At 38.4% G+C, this 9,669-nt stretch overlaps 1 protein-coding gene across 1 annotated transcript in view; it reads right to left on the bottom strand.

Annotated features, from left to right (window-relative positions):
- EIF2AK4 (eukaryotic translation initiation factor 2 alpha kinase 4) overlaps nucleotides 1-9,669 on the bottom strand; it is a 122,335-nt gene that overhangs the window by 112,265 nt on the left and 401 nt on the right. The window lies entirely within an intron of this gene.

The raw sequence follows: 9,669 nt of genomic DNA, 5'->3' as shown, positions 1-9,669 counted from the left end.
GGGTCAAAGACCAGCCTGGGCAACATAGTGAGACCCTGTCTCTCTACAAAAAAAATAAAATAAAAATTAGCCAGGTGTGATGGCTCGTGCCTATAGTCCTAGCTACTTGGAGGGCTGAGAGAGGAGGATCCTTTGAGCCCAGGAGTTGGAGGCTGCAGGGAGTACCACTGCACTGCAGCCTGGGTGACAGAGTGAGACTCTGTTTCTAAAAACAACAACAAATCATATTACTTTTCCCTATAAATACTTAAGTACATATCTCTAACAGAAAAAGAACCAACACACCACCTTGTACCTTAAAAATGTAATAATCCTTGTACCTTAAAAACAATCTCTTAACATCACTTAATACCCAAACTATGTCTAAATGTTTCCATTTGTCTAAAACAGAACCTATACTAGATGCTGGACCTATAAAGGATATAATCAAAACAATCAGCAAAATTTACAGGGAGTCTGTGGATTAGTTGGCAGTATTATATCAATGTAAATTTCCTGAATTTATGCTTGTAGTATGTTCAGTTCATGTAGAAAAGAAACTTCCAATGCAGTATTAAGGGGCAATAGCGTATTGAATATATAGTCAGTTTCCAAATGATTCAGGGGAAAAAAGAGAGATAAGTCAAATGTAGAATGTTGACTATAGGGGAATTTAGATGAAGGATATCTGAGAGTTCTCTGAGTGATACTTGCAACTTCTATTTAAGTTGGAAATTATTCTAAAGTCAAAATTTCAAAACAAAAAATAAGAAACTTCCAAACTGTTTTCCAAAGTGGTTGTGCCATTTTATTATTCTCACTAGTTTATGAGAGTTCCAGATGTTCCACATCCTTGCCAGCAATTGGTATTGTCTACCTTTTGAATGTTAAATTTTGTAATAGGTGCATAATAGTATCTCAGTGTGTCTTGCATTTTCCTAATGACTAATGATGTTGAGCACCTTTTCATGTGCTTATTTGCCATTCATGTATCTGTCTGTTTGAATCTTTGGTCCATTTTAAAAACTAAGTTTTTTTATTTTCTTATTAAGTTTTGAGACTCATTTATGTATTCTGGAGATAAGTCTTTTATAAGACATGTGATAGGCAAAGATTTTCCCCCAGTTTGTGGTTTACCTTTTTATTCTCTTAACAGTGTTTTTCAAAGAGCATAGTTCTTGCTTTAGAGGAAATTCAAAATCAATTTTTTCTTTTATGAATTATGTTTTATAGTCATATCTCAGAACTCTTTGCCTAATCCAAGGTCACAAAGATTTTCTCCTATGCGTTCTACATTTAGGCCTATTATCCAGTTTTGGTTAAAAAGTTGAGCATTGCATAGGTAATCCTGACTTGTACCCCACACCTCTATTAAAAAAAAAGTTAAGCATATACCCTCACTATAATCCCTGTGTTTTGGATGGTCAAAGTGGATGGATGATCACTTGAGGTCAGGAGTTTGAGACCAGCCCGGGCAATATAGCAAGACCCCATCTCTACAAAAAGGTTTAAAAATTAGCTTGGTGATGCATGCCTGTGGTCCTAATTACATAGGAGACTGAGGAAGAAGAATTGCTTGAGCCCAGGAGTTCGAGACTGCAGTGAAGTATGATCATGTACCACTGCACTCCTGAGTGACAGAGGAAGATCCTATCTAAAAAAGAAAATAAAAAGTTAAGCATACACCTATTATATAATACAATTCCACTTCTAGGTATTTACCCCAGGGAAGTGAAAACATACATCCATGCAAAGACTTGTATATGAATGTTCATAGCACCTAAATTTGTAATATCCCTAAACTGAAAACAAACCAAATGCTAATCAACAGGTGATGGATATATTGAATATAAACAAATTGAGGTATATCAATACAATGAAATACTATTCAGCAATAAAAATACTATATATAGAGCAGTGACATAGACAGATCTCAAAATAATTATACTGAAAGAAGCCAGATACAAGAGTCTTTAAGGAAGAGTCTTTACTTCCCTGTGCCTTCCCTGCTCCCCTAGGCTACATCTCCTGGTCTTGCTGCTGGTCCTTGACTTCCCAAGGAAAAGTCTCAGATTTTGGTAATTGTCTTCCATATTTTAAAACTACAATCTGCTTCTCTTTCATTCTTGAAGGATATTTTCACTGAATATAGAATTCTGGGTCAGCAATTCTTTTCTCTCAATACTTGAAAAATGTTATGTCAACTTTTTTTGACCAACATGGTTTCAGTGAGAAATCTGCTTGTCATTCAGATTGTTTCTCCCCTATAAGTAATGTGGCACTTCTCTTCGGCAACTTTCAAAATATTTTTTTCTATGTCTTAGTTTTCAGAAGTTTGACTATATGATGCATCTTGGTGTGAATTTCATTGGATTTATCCTGTTTAGAGTTTACTTTGTCCTAGGCTTATGATTTTTCCAAATATAGGATGTTTTCAGTCATTACTTCCTTGAACACTTTTCCAGCCCTCCTTTTTCCTCTTCTTCTGGGAGGTAAAGGCATTTACTCCTGCCGCACCATGTGGCCTGGCAGCTAGGAGCAGGAGGGGTAACTGTTCCTGCTGCTCAACAAAGCATGAAATAAAAACTGCTTAGTAACTTTTGCTCACTTTGTGGGTATTTGTGTACACTGATATATTTATGTACCCAAATGAATCTTGCCCTTTATGTTTTGGAATAAGTATATTCTTTTATTCCAAAGCTGTGCCATTACTTCCAAGTCAGACTATGAGTCATGGTATTTTATAGCCATATCTCATTTTTTACTAAAGAAGCTATTACTGCCTTGATTGCTTAAGTCACCAGAATTGGTTCTAGATAACTTTTGACTCTTAAAAAAAATCAAATTTATTCTTAAAGGACATATTTATTATGATCAGGGATACAGGGAAGATCATGCTAGCTTCTGAAGTTAACTATAAAAGAGGATTCTTAAAAAGGTGTTGATAGATCATGATATTCTTCAACAGCTAAATAGCTAAGGTGACTCCTTTGAAGGTGATAATACTCATGGATATTTTTGTATGGCATATTTGCTACTAAAAATCAATGTATTATGCTCATGTATGTGCATGTGTCTGTGTGTATGTGACTATTGAGGCTTCCTGAGGAGGGGAGAGAAGGGGTATTTAACTTCCTCCTTCCTAGGTATTCTTGATGAATTTAATAGCAAGTCTGTAGCTGTAAGGGCTATTAGAAACTGGAAAACTGAATTAGGAGATATATTCATATCAGTAGAAAACCATTTCCCAATCCACATAATTTGGAATACATGAAGGACTTTATTAGTATATTTTTAAATAGATAATTGCTTTAATGGTAATTTAACATACCATAAACTAAGAACCATAAAAAGTAAACATGTTTAACCCAATGATGTAAAGGCTAAATTCTGGACTTCTAAATGTTCAAGCAAAATTTCCCAAAAAGTCACTCTGTTTTTTGCTAATTGCAAAATAAATGCTTTTTTTTTTTTGAAACACAAAACTTCTTAAGCAATATTTTATTTAAATCTGCAGGGAGTAAATTGTTTTAAATATTGGAAGATGATTTTTTTCCCTTTGTTATTTGTTTTCTTTTAATATCAGTGAATAGGAATTGATCTTATGTAGTGATCCTTTATTGATGTCCTACAATATGCCAGACACTGTCAGAGGTTTTTATTGATTCAATATTTTATTGTCCTCAGAACAGCCTTGCAAAATAGGTGTTTTTAATTTCTGTTTTATAGAGGAGAAAACCAAGTTTAGAGAGTCAGGTAGCCAGTGTTACTTGAACACTATTGGAATGATAGAGCGGGCATTTAATCCCTGGTCCAACTGACACTACCATTTTTCTTCTCCACCTCCCCACCTGAAACTAGATTATTTAATCTTGAGGTAGTTAGTTGGTTTGCCTGTGTAAAGAGACAATACAGGTTTCAAGAAAAGATAAATGGGTTATTGCCTACACTAAGCTTAAGTACTCTCCAAAAAGCTGTTTAAACAATGTAAGTTTATCAGAAATCTATTATTTTTTGGACATGAAAATCCCAATAGTTCAATTCAAAGATGCCCAGAGGCTCTATTATCAGCTACCACTTTCATTTTACAAGGACCTAGGATATCCTTATTGCCACTACCAATGTACACAGAGATTTTTTAAAGTTGTGACTTAATACCTTCCATTCCCCAGAAATAAAATAGAATCTGTGCTCTCTTAAATATGCAAGCTCCACTTTTCATAACTGTATCTGCCAAGATAGGGTAGATTATGCTGTGATAATGAGCAACTCCGAAAATCTTGGTTGCTTAGTACAATAAAAGTTTATTTCTTGCTCATACAAAATTTGTTGTGAGTCTAGGTGGCTCTGCAGGGCATCTGCCCTCCCATATGATGACTCAGAGATATAGGCTACTTCAGTCTTTGGTTCTTCCATTTCAATATGAATCTCCTTCCACAATCACAATGGCAGAGCAGAAGAGAGACTTGACAATCACAGCTTTTCACCACCTCAGCCCACAAATGACTTGTCACTTTTGCTCATATTTTATTAGTCATAATAGTCACATGGCCCTGCCCACCTGCAAGGGCAGCAGAGAAATATAGTCTTCTGCATGGCTTGAAGAAGTAGAGGATGAGCTCTTGCTGAACATAAGTAATGTCTACATAATAACCTGCATTATCTATGTCTTTTTATATAGGCATGGAAATAGTCATTTGGAAATAGAACCACTTATTCCAGATGGGTAGCCAGAGGCCATAAGAACTTCTCTTTTCTCAGCATCTTGCTGCTTGGGCTTACCAACACAAAAATACTTTCATTTTTCCAGCTTTTCCCTTTCCCCCCCCTTCAGTAAGAGGCCACATAGGGGCACATGAGTGTGTTCTGTAGGGGACAGGAGGGAGGAGGAGACCTTCAGTGGTAAGAGGGAAGAAGGAAGGGAAAATAAAACCTGGTCTTTGCAATTTGTCCTAAATCCTATTCTATCTCTTCTTCCCCTTACCCAGCCCCCTTCCTGTTCTTCAATAAATGTTTTAGAAAGTTGGAATCTGGGAATTCATCTGAACACAAATGGTAAAAAAAGGAAATGAGTTATCACCTATACAAGCTTACTCACCAGTACTTTTTGGAAAAATACTTATTAGTTTTGATATGATTTTGCTTATTACTACACCTCAAAAGTATAAGAGAAAAAAATGGCTTAAGAAAATTACCTACGGTATTACTCAGTGTTCTCCAGAGAAACAACTAGTAAGGTTCTGTTTACTAGTTTACGGAAAGATATTTATTATTTTAAAATATTGGCTCATGCAATTATGGAGGCTGACAACTCCTAAGATCTGTAGTTGTCTAACTGGAGATTCTGGAGAGCTGATGGTGTAGCTCCAGTTCAAAGGCCCGAGAACCAGGAGAGCCAATGATGTAGTTTCAGTTCAAAAGCCAAAAGGCTTAAGAATCAGAAAGAGTTGATGTTTCAGTCTGAGTCCAAAGGCAGGAAAAAGTCAATGTCCCAGCTTAAAAGCAGTCAGGCAGAGGGAATCCCCTCTACTCAGCCTTTTTGTTCTACTCAGGTCTTCACCTGATTGGATAAGGCCCACCCACATGGGGAAGGACAATCTGTTCCATTCAATCTACCCACTCAAATGTTAATCTCATCCAGAGTCTTGCAGACATAGCTAGAATAATGCTTGACCAAATATTTAGGCACCTCATGGCAGACAAGTTGACATGTAAAATTAACCATTACAAAATTAACCATTACACCATGGTTGCAAGAAGAAAACTCCTGAAGTAAATCTCAGCAGGTATATGATTAATTTAGAAACAGGTGACTGGGGAAAGCTGTGAAATTCTGATATATTCCAGATTACTGTATTCCTAATTGCCTTCCCAACACAGGGCCTTAACATTTGTTAAACAAATAAACTACTGGCACATGCAGGAAGACTAACTTCAGTAAATGCTGTGGCGACAGAAAGAGGCAGGACTTTGAAGAGACCTACAGATTGAGTAGGATCCTCTGGGGGTCCTTAATTCCCAGAACCTTTCACTCCCTTTTTCTGCCCCAACTCTGTCTAGGAACCCTATCACTATGTTTATTATTAATTTCTATAAGGAAATGGATCCTGAGTGCTAAACAACAGTATTAATCAAGGTTCTCCAGATAAAAAAGGACCAATAGGATATAGATAGATAGATAGATAGATAGATAGATAGATAGATAGATATTTATATAAAAGAAGAGATTCATTGCAGGAATTGGCTCATGCAATTATGGAAGCCAAGAAGTCCCAAGATATGCTGTCTGTGAGAGTTGGAGACCTAGAAAAGCTTGTGGTGTAATTCAGTCTGAATCTGAAGGCTTGAGAACAGGGTGGGGGTGGGCTGGGCATTGGTGCAAATCCTGGAGTCTGAAGACTAGAGAGTCAGGAGCTCTGATGTCCAAAGGGAAGGAAAAGATGGATGTCCTGCTTAAAGGAGAGAGCAAATTCACCCTTCCTCTTTTTGTTTTATTCCAACAGGCTCTCAATGAATTGGATGTTGCCTACTACGTTGGTGAGACTGGATCTCTTTCACTTGGTCTACTGATTCAAATGCTAACCTCTTCCAGAAACACCCTCACAAACACACCCAGAAATAATGCTTTACCAGCTATTTGGGCATTTATTAACTTAGTCATGTTGACACATAAAATTAACCAACACAACAACTAACTTTAAAACTTTGGGAACACAAGGTGTTTATAAGTTGGGAGGATGTCTTCTTATAGGCATTCATAATGGAGAGGATTGTGAGAAAAAATTACTTGTAACAGCATTATCTGGAGGCAGAGGTGGCCTATTTTTTTGCTCTATTCCATTTTTCATTATCTGTTTTTACTGTAGCTTTAGAAGGTTTTGGATAAAAGTTAGCTAGCACATAAATGTGTAGGTTGGTGATTCTAAGCATCTGCCTTCAGCTATGGCTGTATACCTGATTGCTGCCAGGCACTAATACTGGCCAACTCATATCAACATAACACTTGCTAAGGTCTGAATGTTTGTCTCCCCCCACCCTCACATTCATATGTTGAAATCTCATCACCAATATGATGGTATTAAAATATGGGACCTTTGGGAGCTGGTTAGGTCATGAGGGCTCTGCCCTCATGGATGAGATTAGTGTTCTTATAAAAGAGGCACAAATAGGAGCTGGGCATGGTGGCATGTACCTGTAGACCCAGATACTCAGGAGATTGAGGTGGGAGGATCACTTGAGCCCAAGGCCAGCCTGGGCAGCATAGTAAGACTCCTATCTCTAAAAAAATAAATAAAATAAAAGGAGGGGGCTTACTAAAAAAAAGGCACCCTTTGATCATGTGAAGAGACAGACAGAAGGTACCATCCATGGATCAAAGAGTGGGCCCTCACCAGGCACAGAATCTGCTATGCCTTGATCTTGGACTTCCCAGCCTTCAGAACTATGAGAAATAAATTTGTTTATAGTCTGCCCAGTGTACAGTATTTTGTTACAGCAGTCCAACTACTATAGACAAAGACAACATCTGTACATGGTAAATACTTGAAATAGACTGTAATTTATGTGGTTTTTGACCTGCTCAGGTTTAATTCCAGAAAAAAAATTGAAATGGAATTTTTGATATATTTTTTGACAAAAGGAAAATAGATATAATGGCAGATTATGTTTTACTTAAATGAGAGCAATACTTTCTCATTCTACAAGTTCTTCTAACAACGTGACTAACACCCCTTCCATTGAGAGGTGCAGTCTTTGTCTCTAACCCCTTCATGTGATTTTGTGACTGCTTCAACAGAGTACAATGGAAGTGATTCTATATGACTTTTGAGATTAGGTCATAAAAGTCAATGCAAGTTGGTCCAAGTGTAGTGGTGTTTACAACTAATTGATCACAAACAGTTACAGATTTCTTTGTTCCTTCTGAACTCCCACTGCTTCACTTGACTACCTGCCCTCCCCACCCCCCAAAAAAGTCAGTGCATCTTCTGCCTGGTCCTCTTGGGATTCTGTCTCTCTTGAAATGCTTACTCTTGGAACATAGATGCCAGGCTGTGAGGAAGCCAAACAGCCACATGGAGAGACCCCATATGGATGAGTTCCCAGATAACAGCCAGCATCAACTACCAGACATGTGAGTGAATAAGCCTTCATATTACAGACTTAGGTGGCAACATTGAGCTGCCACAGCTGATAGTATATGGAGTTGTGTTCTAAGCTACTGCATTTGCAATGGTTGGTTATGTCCGATCTCATACATCACATATTTATCTTAAATTCTCTAGACTCATCTTTGTAGCCAGTTAAAAACTCATAACACACAGCCATAAGAATTATGACCCCCTATTTCTGTCCTTCTTAGCCCTATATTTTCACAGGAAATCCTTCCTCAAGCCTGAGAATCATGGTGACCTCGGTTATTTCTTGATTCTACTAACCCTATAAAACCAACTCTGGGACTGTAGAGAATTTAGTGTCATCGTTTTAGAATGAAAACCTGAAAGAGGTATTTTTGCTTTCTTCACGCTTTACAACTCCAAAATCAACAATTTTCCACACCTTTACCCCAGTCCTTATTAGTTTTGAATAGGAAGTAGAGGGCTAATGTGGGTAAAGGGGTATTTTTTGCAACTGTTTTCAAACAACTGTATTTACACACATTCTTCTCCAACCCTTCCTAAAAGAGTGTGTTGGATGTTGGTGAATTACTATTATAATTTTTGTTTTATAATGATTATGGTGTAAGGGGTTTCATCTTGAAAACTATGTTTGGACTCGAACTAATTTTAACTACTGGAAATGGTATTTCTTTAGGGAAAAATACAATTCGTGTAATTAGTATATTTCCCCCGCTCCTTTTCCACAGTGTTTAAAATAACTGCTTACATAGATCACTATGTGCAGGAATCGCGAGAGTCCAAAGACGTAGGAAACATGGATGTTTGCCCTTCCCCGAAGAGAAAGTAAGAATGGTTACCGGTGATAGCAAAGTAGCTGTAACGTAGCAGGATCATCCTTAGGGAAACCGGGAAATAACTCTAATTTTAACCACTTCTCAAAAGGTCTGTACTAGGTCCTTGCACCTAGTCCCATCAATCAACATGTCAAAGCCCTCAACCCAGTACATCATTCATTCAAAAAGAAACCCGTTTCCATAAAGTCAAACCCAGCAAACCTTCAGTTCTCTTTCCCCCTGACCCTCTCTGGATCCGTACACTTTCCTCCCTCCCAACTGCCTTCTCTTACTTTACCCTTTCTTCTTGTTTTCTTGATTATCCCAGCTTCCCAACCTTTTGCATCAGCCCACAGGAAGTTGCTCTTGCCCAACTCCTCATTCCCGGAATCCACTAGGCTTGGGTTATATTGCGCACATTTTATAAGTGATTCAAAAAGACGCAGGCAACCATGCATTGAGTTCCTAGATTCCATCCCTGTTTAATGCCTGAGCTACCTACGCCCAACGCTTGAGTGAGGGGCCGGGAGACTGGGCTTCCTGCCTGGGTGGCAGCGACGTGTAACTATAAGCCTGCAGGCAGCTCCTGCAGACGAGAAACAGAGCGGTAACGACAGGTAGTAAATTAAGCGAAGTCCCGGGAAGCGTCGCGAACGTGTCCACCGCAGCCAGACACAGCCGCTCCGCGCCGCCCACGCCCCCCAGCCGGGGCAGTCACGCTCGGCGGGGTCAAGATGGCG

Source organism: Carlito syrichta, unplaced genomic scaffold, assembly GCF_000164805.1.
Source record: "Carlito syrichta isolate Samal-C Ts95f unplaced genomic scaffold, Tarsius_syrichta-2.0.1 Scaffold312225, whole genome shotgun sequence".
NCBI lineage: Eukaryota > Metazoa > Chordata > Mammalia > Primates > Tarsiidae > Carlito > Carlito syrichta.
This window is presented reverse-complemented; position numbering and strand designations above follow the sequence as displayed.